Here is a 9,314-nt window from a genome sequence, read left to right as displayed (position 1 = left end):
ATCAAGCCAGGATCTATGATTTTTATCATCATGATTTTAGGCAAGGCACTTCATTTCTCTGAACCGTAGTTTCCCCTTCTGCCAAATGAAGATGATGGGTTTATCACACAAGATTTTTATGCAGATTAACTGAAAAAAAGGTCTTTGAAAGTGCTGTTTAAGCTCTCATGGGCCATCCAATTACTAGTAATTACCATGTTGCATTTTTCCTGATGATCATTTCCCTCTGCTTTTCATCCTACTGCTTCAAGGATGATACCTTTGGCATCCAAGGGTAAATAATCTCCTTAGAGTTTCTGACCAGCCAGGAGTACTTGCTGAGAAGAGAGATTGAGGAATTCAGGGAAGGTCTAATTAGAGTCTATCAGCCTTTCCCCCTCCGCCACAACTTGATGAGCATTTTATTTATAGGTAACTGAACCCAGTTTTCCTGGATCCTCACTCTTTCTTCACCTATCCAGAAAAGATGGAGGAGAAGTTTAACTCCACTTCAGTTATTTGTTCAAATCAATAATTAGTGAGCACCGATTATGTACTAGGCACCAGGCTGGGTGCTCCCCTGGAATTTATAGTAGAGTAGACTTGACAAATACTTATTTGTACTTAGTATGCACAACTATTGTGCATGGTCACAAGCATTTATTTTAAAGAGAGATGAACAGAAACACTGATATCCAGGAACTTCTGGGGCTGCAGTTACAATAATACCCAGGAATGCCAATTTCCAGCTCTTCGTTGCTAATATGAAAACAAAGCACTTTCCAGCTCAGAGTTTGCACCCACCTATACATTCATCCTGGACATAGTTTTCCAAAATGCAACAATGGTCAAGAGGCCAGTAGGAGCCAGACATGTGGGTATTCCAAGGGTTTCATCATGCCTTCTAACCTGGGTCTAGAAGTTTGATCTGATCCTTGCATCTTCAAGTAGAGGGCTGTGAAAGCTAATAAGAGAAGCAGAACAAGTAGAGACCACTCAGAGACAAGAAAGACATCTTTTCAGGACTCAACATTATTGATGAGAACCTGAGAGGAGCAACGGACCGCGAATCAACTTTGGATCTTCTTTCATAAAAAGATTGTGATTCATGTACAGGCACTTCCTTCCCTCCCGAGCCCTCCGCCACTCATCCTCCCCCACAAACTTTCCTACTTCGCAATAGAACTTCCCAGAGAGCTTGAATTCAAATAATTCAGGTCTGAAAAAGAAACCTCTTGTTAGAACACAGACATCATTGACAATTAGCCAGGATTCCAAGGAGAAAAAAAGGGAGGCCCAGGCAAGGTAAATGCATTTGTGTTTATATAGTGTGTGATGTGTTCTGAAGTTTTCCCCAAGGAGAAAGGCCCTCTCTCCTACTTCAAAAGCCATTTTCATGTTTTTGAAATTACTAGAAATTATGGGCTAAACCCCCTTCACACGTAATTTATTTCACCCAGTATCTCATATTTTGTGATAACATGCAAATACCATATGTTGCACTTTCTCTTTATGGATGGAGGAGGGAAGGAGGGAGGACTGGCAGAATTATCACTAGGCACTGCAAAACCTTCCATTGAAATCCACATTCACCATAGTGACGTTTACTAGTTATGGCAGAGTTGATCAAGTGCAGATTTTCCTGCTGCTGGAGCTAAATTGCAAGCTGCTCATAATGCCATCAGATGCTGCTGGGTTTTCAGCCAATGAGGACTTCAAGAGTGCTTCTCTCCCTCCCTACTTTCTGTTGCAGCCGAGGCCCCATGCCTGGCCCACTCTCTACCGTGTTTGAACTTGACTGACCTCATGCAGTACTCGCCTGGAATAAATGCACCTCCCACCATCCTATGGGTTCCAAATACTCAAACCAGAAATCCGAATGCATTCCCAGGGCCTTCATTTTTATTTTCCCTAACAGATACTTATTTTCTTAAATGAAATGGTCAGTATTTGGAGTATATATTATTCATAAGACTGAAAGAGGGAAAAAACAACACATTATGTATTTTCCTATTCTATTTCATCGGAGGCAAAATGTTTTACGCCAGACCAAGTGAGTCAAAAACACGAAACTATTATTCAACTCATAGCTGCTTCAATCATTTCTCTACCAACAATGGTGTAAAGATGTGATTTTACAAGCAAACAGGAAGAAAAAGCTTGAACACACCCTGGGAGTGTGTTTAAGAAGTTGATTTATGTTTCATGCTGAGTCTTACACCTGCAGTTCAAGCAAAACCCAACTTGGCTGCCCCAAAGAGTCTGGTTTATTAGGTATCAAGGAGTCGCAAGAAGCCATGTAATTAAAACTGTAATTAACTGGAAAAGGAAAGTGCCACCTGAGTTTTGAGAGGCTGTCAATTTTATTTCCATTACAGCCCTCCTGGTTCTCCTCTCGGACTCCCCCATTCCCACCCCCTTTGCTTGATAAGAAAACAATATATACATACACACTACATACATACATGTTTTTAAATATATTAAAACATGTATATAGGGCTGTTGCTTCTGGAAAAAGTCACAAGGTTTATTACCTATTTCAGCTTTTCTAGATCAACTTCTTCATCAGAGAAACGTTCTAGAAGTGCACTACCCAGTACGACAGCCACCAGCCACAGGTACCTATTGAACACTTGAACTGTGGCTAGTTCGAATTAAGATGAGCCATTAACATAAAGCGCCTGTCAGATTTTGAAGATGTAGTGCAAAAAAGAAATGTGAGATTGCAGTGATATTTTTAATATTGGTTACTTGTTGAATGGTATTGTTTCGGATACATTCGGTTGTGTAAAATAGTATTGTTTCATTTCAGCCGTTTCTTTTTGCTCTTTTGAGAGTGGCTACTAAAAAATTTAGCATTATGTACGTGGTTCACACGATATTTCTCTTGCACAGCGCCATTGTGGTGGTTGGGCACTGAGTTTCCTGCAGAAGTGTGGAAGAGTGCACCGGAAATGTCTCTTCTGTTCCTTCCTGCCATCCCCAGGGCCGTGAGGGCTGGAGGGCGAGGAGAAATGGGAGCACTTGGTGGCAATGTACAAGGGTGCTGGAACAAGTTATTAAGGCACATGTTTGTGATTGCCAGATTGTTCAACTCAATTTCTCAATAAAGAGCTCAAAGGGAGATGTCTGAGCAGCATAAATGGAACTTCAAGGGTCCTTTCTTCTCTCACTGCCCCTTGGCCAACGGAGGTTCAAACGCACTATGAAACGTGTTAGCGCCAGAACGAGGAGCGCCGCGAACTTCAAATGAAGGTACTGAAAGCGAGTTCAAAACCAACACGTGTGCCTTAATTTGTGAATTCAAGTGCTGAAAAAACAGTCTTTTGAAAAAGGTCAATCCATTTACATTAGATTCTGTAAACATCCATCTCATGGAAAGATGGAAACACCATCTTTCCGAACCACATCCTTTGAGGGTAATAAAGAGGATTTGTAATAAAGACACAATTATGTAACAATGTTGAAGGTGGCTAGGGACAGAGGCTTTTTGGCACTTTATATCAGAAACAGGCACACAATTTTAGATGCCTTAGCCTTCTTTTAGATTTTAGTAATTTTGGAAGTGGGGTGGTTAGCAGAGATACTTAGTTTGGACGCCTTCAGAAAGGAAAGCAATGTCTTGTCTCTCCGTTAGCACAGTAGTGACAAACATCTTGATGGAAGCTGCCCAAGGAAGGGAAGAGACTGACAGCATCTTTCTTTGGCTGGATGGGGAAAAAAATGACTCTTCCCAGCCCGTGTTTTCCCACCTTTGCTCCAGTTGCGTATTTTTAAAGTTGCATTTGTTGCAAGGTAAGGGTCTGTGGAATCTTCCAGTTCAGAACAGAAATGTGTTGGCGCGTAATTTTGGGAAGTGAGCCTGAGATACCCAGAGCAGATGACACACGGGGCTTAGGTCCTGATTCAGCTACAAGTCAGCGGGGCACCCCAGGACCATCTGCGTCCTATAAATTACAGTAATGCCGGCACATGCAGGCTGTAAATCACTGGCGAACAGGCTTCACCTTGTGACACACGACATGAACCCTGTTGTATATTCCAATAAACTCCCATAAACCATCTGATATAAACTCCGGATTATATTTCTTTAGGGGTTGGAATACTTAGGCTTTTCTTTGCTGCTCTGATTCCCCTTCAGCATGTGAATTGAATGCATACAGGGTGTTCCCTTCTCTTTCCCCCACACTAGGCATTTTTCTGTTTTTCAAGTCCAGAATCTTACTTAGTGGCTGACATGTGCAATTTGGTGAACTTTAAAGGACAGATTTTTTTTCCCCTTCGCCTTCTTTAATAAACTTGTTTCTTTCAACACGACTGTGAATGTCAAAGTCTTGTGGTTACTATACAGGGAAAATACGATTTATAAACAGCAAATTAATGGCCAAATTGTCAGTAACCTACTTCACTGAATATAAATAAACGCGTATCATAAAGGGTCACGTCGCTAATATGGCTTTGCTGGGTTTCTGGCAACATATACAACTGCCTTCAACAATAGTTGTTTTGTGTGCAGGAGTATGAAGAGGAAGAAAAATGGGAGTGGAGATAGCATTCAACTCCATTTATGGCTCATCCATAAACGTCTCCAAGCAATTGGGTTTATTTGGAACACGGTGTTAACCCTAGTCACTGAGTTCTTCCTCCATCTGTAGGGAAACCCCTTCTGAGCAGTCACTTCTTAGGGTTGTGATAGCTGACTTGCTGGCCCACAATATGGACCCAATATGGAGTCCTTCAGAAGATGCCAAGCTTTGCCTCTATTAGGAGAGATGGTAATTTTTTTTAAAACAGTAACAACAAAAATCGAAATTTTCAGTTTTCATTATGAAAGTATTTTGTCTCTTAAGAAAGTTCTTTCAGTTCAGTGTCTTTGATGCAACATTAAATTATTTACTCTATATTGCTTTTTATAGATGTACAGGTATAAACAAAAAAGGTAGATCATAACTACTCTGTGTGGAATTTAAACTAAACATAAAAAAAATTCAAAAATTTCAGTAGCTTCTAAGGAGTTAAAGTGCAAGATAATTAAGAATTAATTTTATTGGTCTGACATATCCTACTCAAATTTAGCTGAAAGTTAGGTTAAATTTCCACGTTCATTGCCCGAAAAATGCTTTAACTATTATTTTATATACATACAAGCCTACATAAAGAAAACACAGTGCTATTTTTATTTATGGTTGAGTCCAGGTTTAGAGGATTCATGTACTCAATGGAAATTAGATAAATTGCATCAAAGTTTATGGGAATTTCTTGACATATAAACATACTGAATGTGCATAAAGTTTAAATATTCAGTTTCTGCTGAGAGAGTGCCCCTGAAGCTGAACACAATTGCCTTGGTGGAAAAGAGGTAAAACTAAATTTTGCTAAGATGCACAGCATTACTACTGTGAATTCAAAAATACAACTTTCAGGAACTTCTACATACATAGAAACATTCTTTAATTAATACAGTTTATCCTGTCATTTCAGGGATTTATTGATATTGGCAGAAACATTTGCAAATAACTCAGAAAATTTCATGACATATTATGCATCTCAAAGGCCTTCATTCATTTTTTTTTCTTTTTTAGCTGCAATCAATAATTTCTTTCAAAACTCTTAATATGCTAAGACAGCATAGTTAAAAGATTGTTGGAAATTCTTGAAAGAAGGATTTACGAAAATAAATATGAACAATGATGAACTTTGTAGCATTATGTTATTTTCTTTCATTCATGTAATTTTTGAACAAGTTCTGCCTCTGTTTTCCATTACACCTAAATAGTTCTCATTTTTATTCAACATCGAGATATTAATGTGGGTGCATCAAATCAGAGTTTGGGTTCTTTGAACCTATCAAACTATTTTTTTTTCCAAATATCTGGGGTTTGATAAAACCCCAAATGCATACTAGAAGCACTTTTTCCATTAATTATTAAACCCATGTGCATTTTGAGGAAAATTTGATCCATATGGGTTCTGGTTCATTTATGCTTTACTCATCAAAATACTTTTTCTTAAAGTCCATGTCCAAGAAATCTTTTGAGCCCCGTTAAGTTTTTTTGAGGTTTGCCAAGAACAAACAAAGTCAAACACCAAAAGATTCAAGTTGGTTTGTAACCTTATACCTATGAAACATTAGTGGGTTCTAAACTTGGAGTAAACACATGCTCTCATCCCTAGTAAGTAGTTGGATGTACCTCCAGAGGGAAGCTGGAAGCTTGGTACAGAAAGCAAAAGTTAGACATACTTCAACACAGACACCAGATAACCCCAGAATGCATCACAATTCATTAAAAAATTCCTTTGATTATATAATTTTTGGTACACATATGCACAGATGTTCCCTGAAATTTGAGCTGGAAGGTTAAGAGGCATCCCAAGTAGGTAACAAAAAAATGTATTATTACCTAAAATGTGAAACCCTAGGTTTTGAATAACAATTACTGAATTATGGGACTTGATTAAAAATAAATAATGGAGAACATGCAATTGCCTTTTGGTAGGGAGAAATGGGAAGAGAGCCCATGATTTTTTTTAATTTTTATATCTCTTCCTTTTCAAGTGTCTAATTAAGAGGTGAGTTTTTGTTGTTTGTTTCGTTGTCATTGTGTGTTTTTTGTCTTCTGCCTTTTTGCCTTTTTCTCCCGCTGGAACCAACAGGCCAAGTCAAACTGAAGCCTAAAGTACATGTAGATTGGATTTTAAGGTACCAGTCTTTGATTAGACTGGATTGTTAATCTCAAAAATCCAGAAAAGGACAGTCAAAGATGATTATAAGTAAAATAATATCCTATTTCAAGATGTTAGGGAAAATAAAATCTAAGGCTTGGAGTCATGTTAAAAAAGAGTCTTTATCTTCCAGAGATCCCCACTGAAATATGTGTAGATGACATGACATGACATGATTTCTCGGATTTACTTCAAAATTCAATGGGAGTTAAAGAAATCGGGGAGATACAGATAAAACAAGATAATTGTCGATGCTGGATGCTGGCGTATTGATGTTTATAACACCATTCTGTTTTCTTTAGTTTATGCATTGGGCATCTCCTATGCTACCATGCATGCTCTGGGCCCACATTAGCCATTGTAGTAGGAGTCCCTGGAGTCGTACCTGGCCCTGTTTGCACCATGCATCTCTCCTGTCACAGAAACATCTACAGAAATCTTGGATGTCATTCTGCTGCCTGAACAAATTTGAAAGTGTGAGAAAGTTAACACTCCATGGGACAATTCTTTATTAGTGGGGGACAAAATCTGCTGGACAATTCTGGGGTGCATCTTACACAGAGATCGGAGGGTTCCCTGGGGAACCCCTAGTGTGATCAACTTGATAACGTACCCTTGGTGGGTCTTTCCTTCTGCCTTGTTACACTTTTTTTGGACTTCGTCTCCTGTTCTTTAGGATTACTTCCTTAAAGAACTACCTGCATCAAATCCTTACAATAATTTCTAAACATACGTGATCTTACAGCCCAAGCCCTTATCTCAGACTAAGGCTATGGATGTTTGACATTTTTCAAAATAAGTTTTAAATAAGTTTTTACACTTTCTCTCTATATAATAAAATCTAAAATTTATTTTAAAAGGCATGAATAAGCTCTTTAACAGCTGGAATCTTATATTGCTACTGTATTATGATTTAAAACCTTTTATTGATTATTCAGTCATAATTCTGTCACAAAAATATACATATAAATTGAGGCTTTGTTATTGTCTTTTCAAATGTCCTACAACTATAGGGTTTGAGGCATTAAAATATTCTGAATTGAGTTAACATTACAAATACCTATAGCACTCAAGTAATCAAATATAATTGAAAAGTATTTCAAAGTTTAAAATATTATTAAAGAGTAAAATTTATTAGAAACACATCTATTAATGAAATGGATATAGCTTTTTTTCAATTAGTTCATGTATTGTAGAAAAATATTATTATAGAATGAGGAAGATTTCAGCATCAATTTTATTCCTACTTTTCACTGTAATAGATGTAAATTCCAACAAAACTTGTTCACCTGTATAAGTAGGTGCAAATAGAAAGAATTTTGTAATGGTGTCATTCAGTTCTTTGAAATTATTCTGAGTTACATTAAAAATTATATTGTGATTTATCATCAAAACTAGTTTTTACCTGAAGATTTGATTAGTTGTTCCTGCAATTTCCTTAATAGCAAAAAGTTAGAAATCAACTTTCTCACAAAAGGATTTGTTAGGGTCATTCCGTGTATTAGGAAAATACAGTATTTTGAATCATTCCTCTGTTTGGCAATGCACCCAAGAATGCACTGTAGAAGAAGAGAATGGATGAGAGAGATGCCATTCCTTTATAAAATAAGAGAGAAGGACCACCTGGGTGGCTCATTCGGTTAAGCGTCCTTCAGCTCAGGTCACAATCTCACAGTTCGTAGGTTCCAGCCCTGTGTCAGACTCTGCTGACAGCTCAGTGCCTGGAGCCTGAGTCGGATTCTGTGTCTCCCTCTCTCTCTGCCCCTCTCCTGCTCATACTCTGTTTCTCTCAAAAATAAACATTAAAAAAAATTTAAAAAATAATAAGAGAGAAACAATTTTAAAAGAGGAGATTGTTTATTTTTTGTCATACAAGTTTTTATTTAAATTGAGATATAATTCATGTACCATAAAATTCACTCTTTTAAAGAGTATAATTCAGTGGGTTTTTGTAAATTCACAAAGTTTCACAGCCATTATAACTCTATAATTCCAGAATATTTTCATCACTCCCAGAAGAAACTCTGTAACCATTAGCAGCCACACCCATTCCCCCCTCTACCAAGCCCCTGAAAGTCACTAATCTGCTTCCTGTCTATATGAGCTGTTTATTCTAGCCATTTCATATAAATGCAATCATACAATATGTGGTTTCTTGCATCTGGCTTCTTAAACTTATAAAATGTTCGAGGTTCATCTAACTTGTGGCATGTGTCAGTATTTCATTCATTTTTATGCTAAATTATATTCCACTATCTGTATACACAATGTTTTCTTTATTCATTCATTAGTTGATTGGCATTTGCATTGTTTCCACTTTCTGGCTATTTTAAAAAATGTCGCTATGGACATTCATGTACAAGCTTTGTGCAGACATGTTTCAGTGCTCTTCAGTGTATGCCTGGGAGTGGAATTGCTGGGTAATATGGTAATATTATGCTTAACTTTTTGCAGAACTGACAAACTGTTTCCAAAGTGGCAGTAGCATTTTACAATCCTACCAGCCATGTCTGAGGATGCCAGTTCTCCATATCCTTGCCAACACTTGTTATTTTCTGGGTGCCTTTTTTTTTTTTTTTTTTTTAGTATAGTCATCCTAGTAGGTGAGAAGT

The sequence above is a fragment of the Panthera onca genome, chromosome A3 (genome assembly GCF_046562875.1).
Source record: "Panthera onca isolate mPanOnc1 chromosome A3, mPanOnc1 haplotype 2, whole genome shotgun sequence".
NCBI lineage: Eukaryota > Metazoa > Chordata > Mammalia > Carnivora > Felidae > Panthera > Panthera onca.
Note: the sequence above shows the minus strand (reverse complement) of the source record.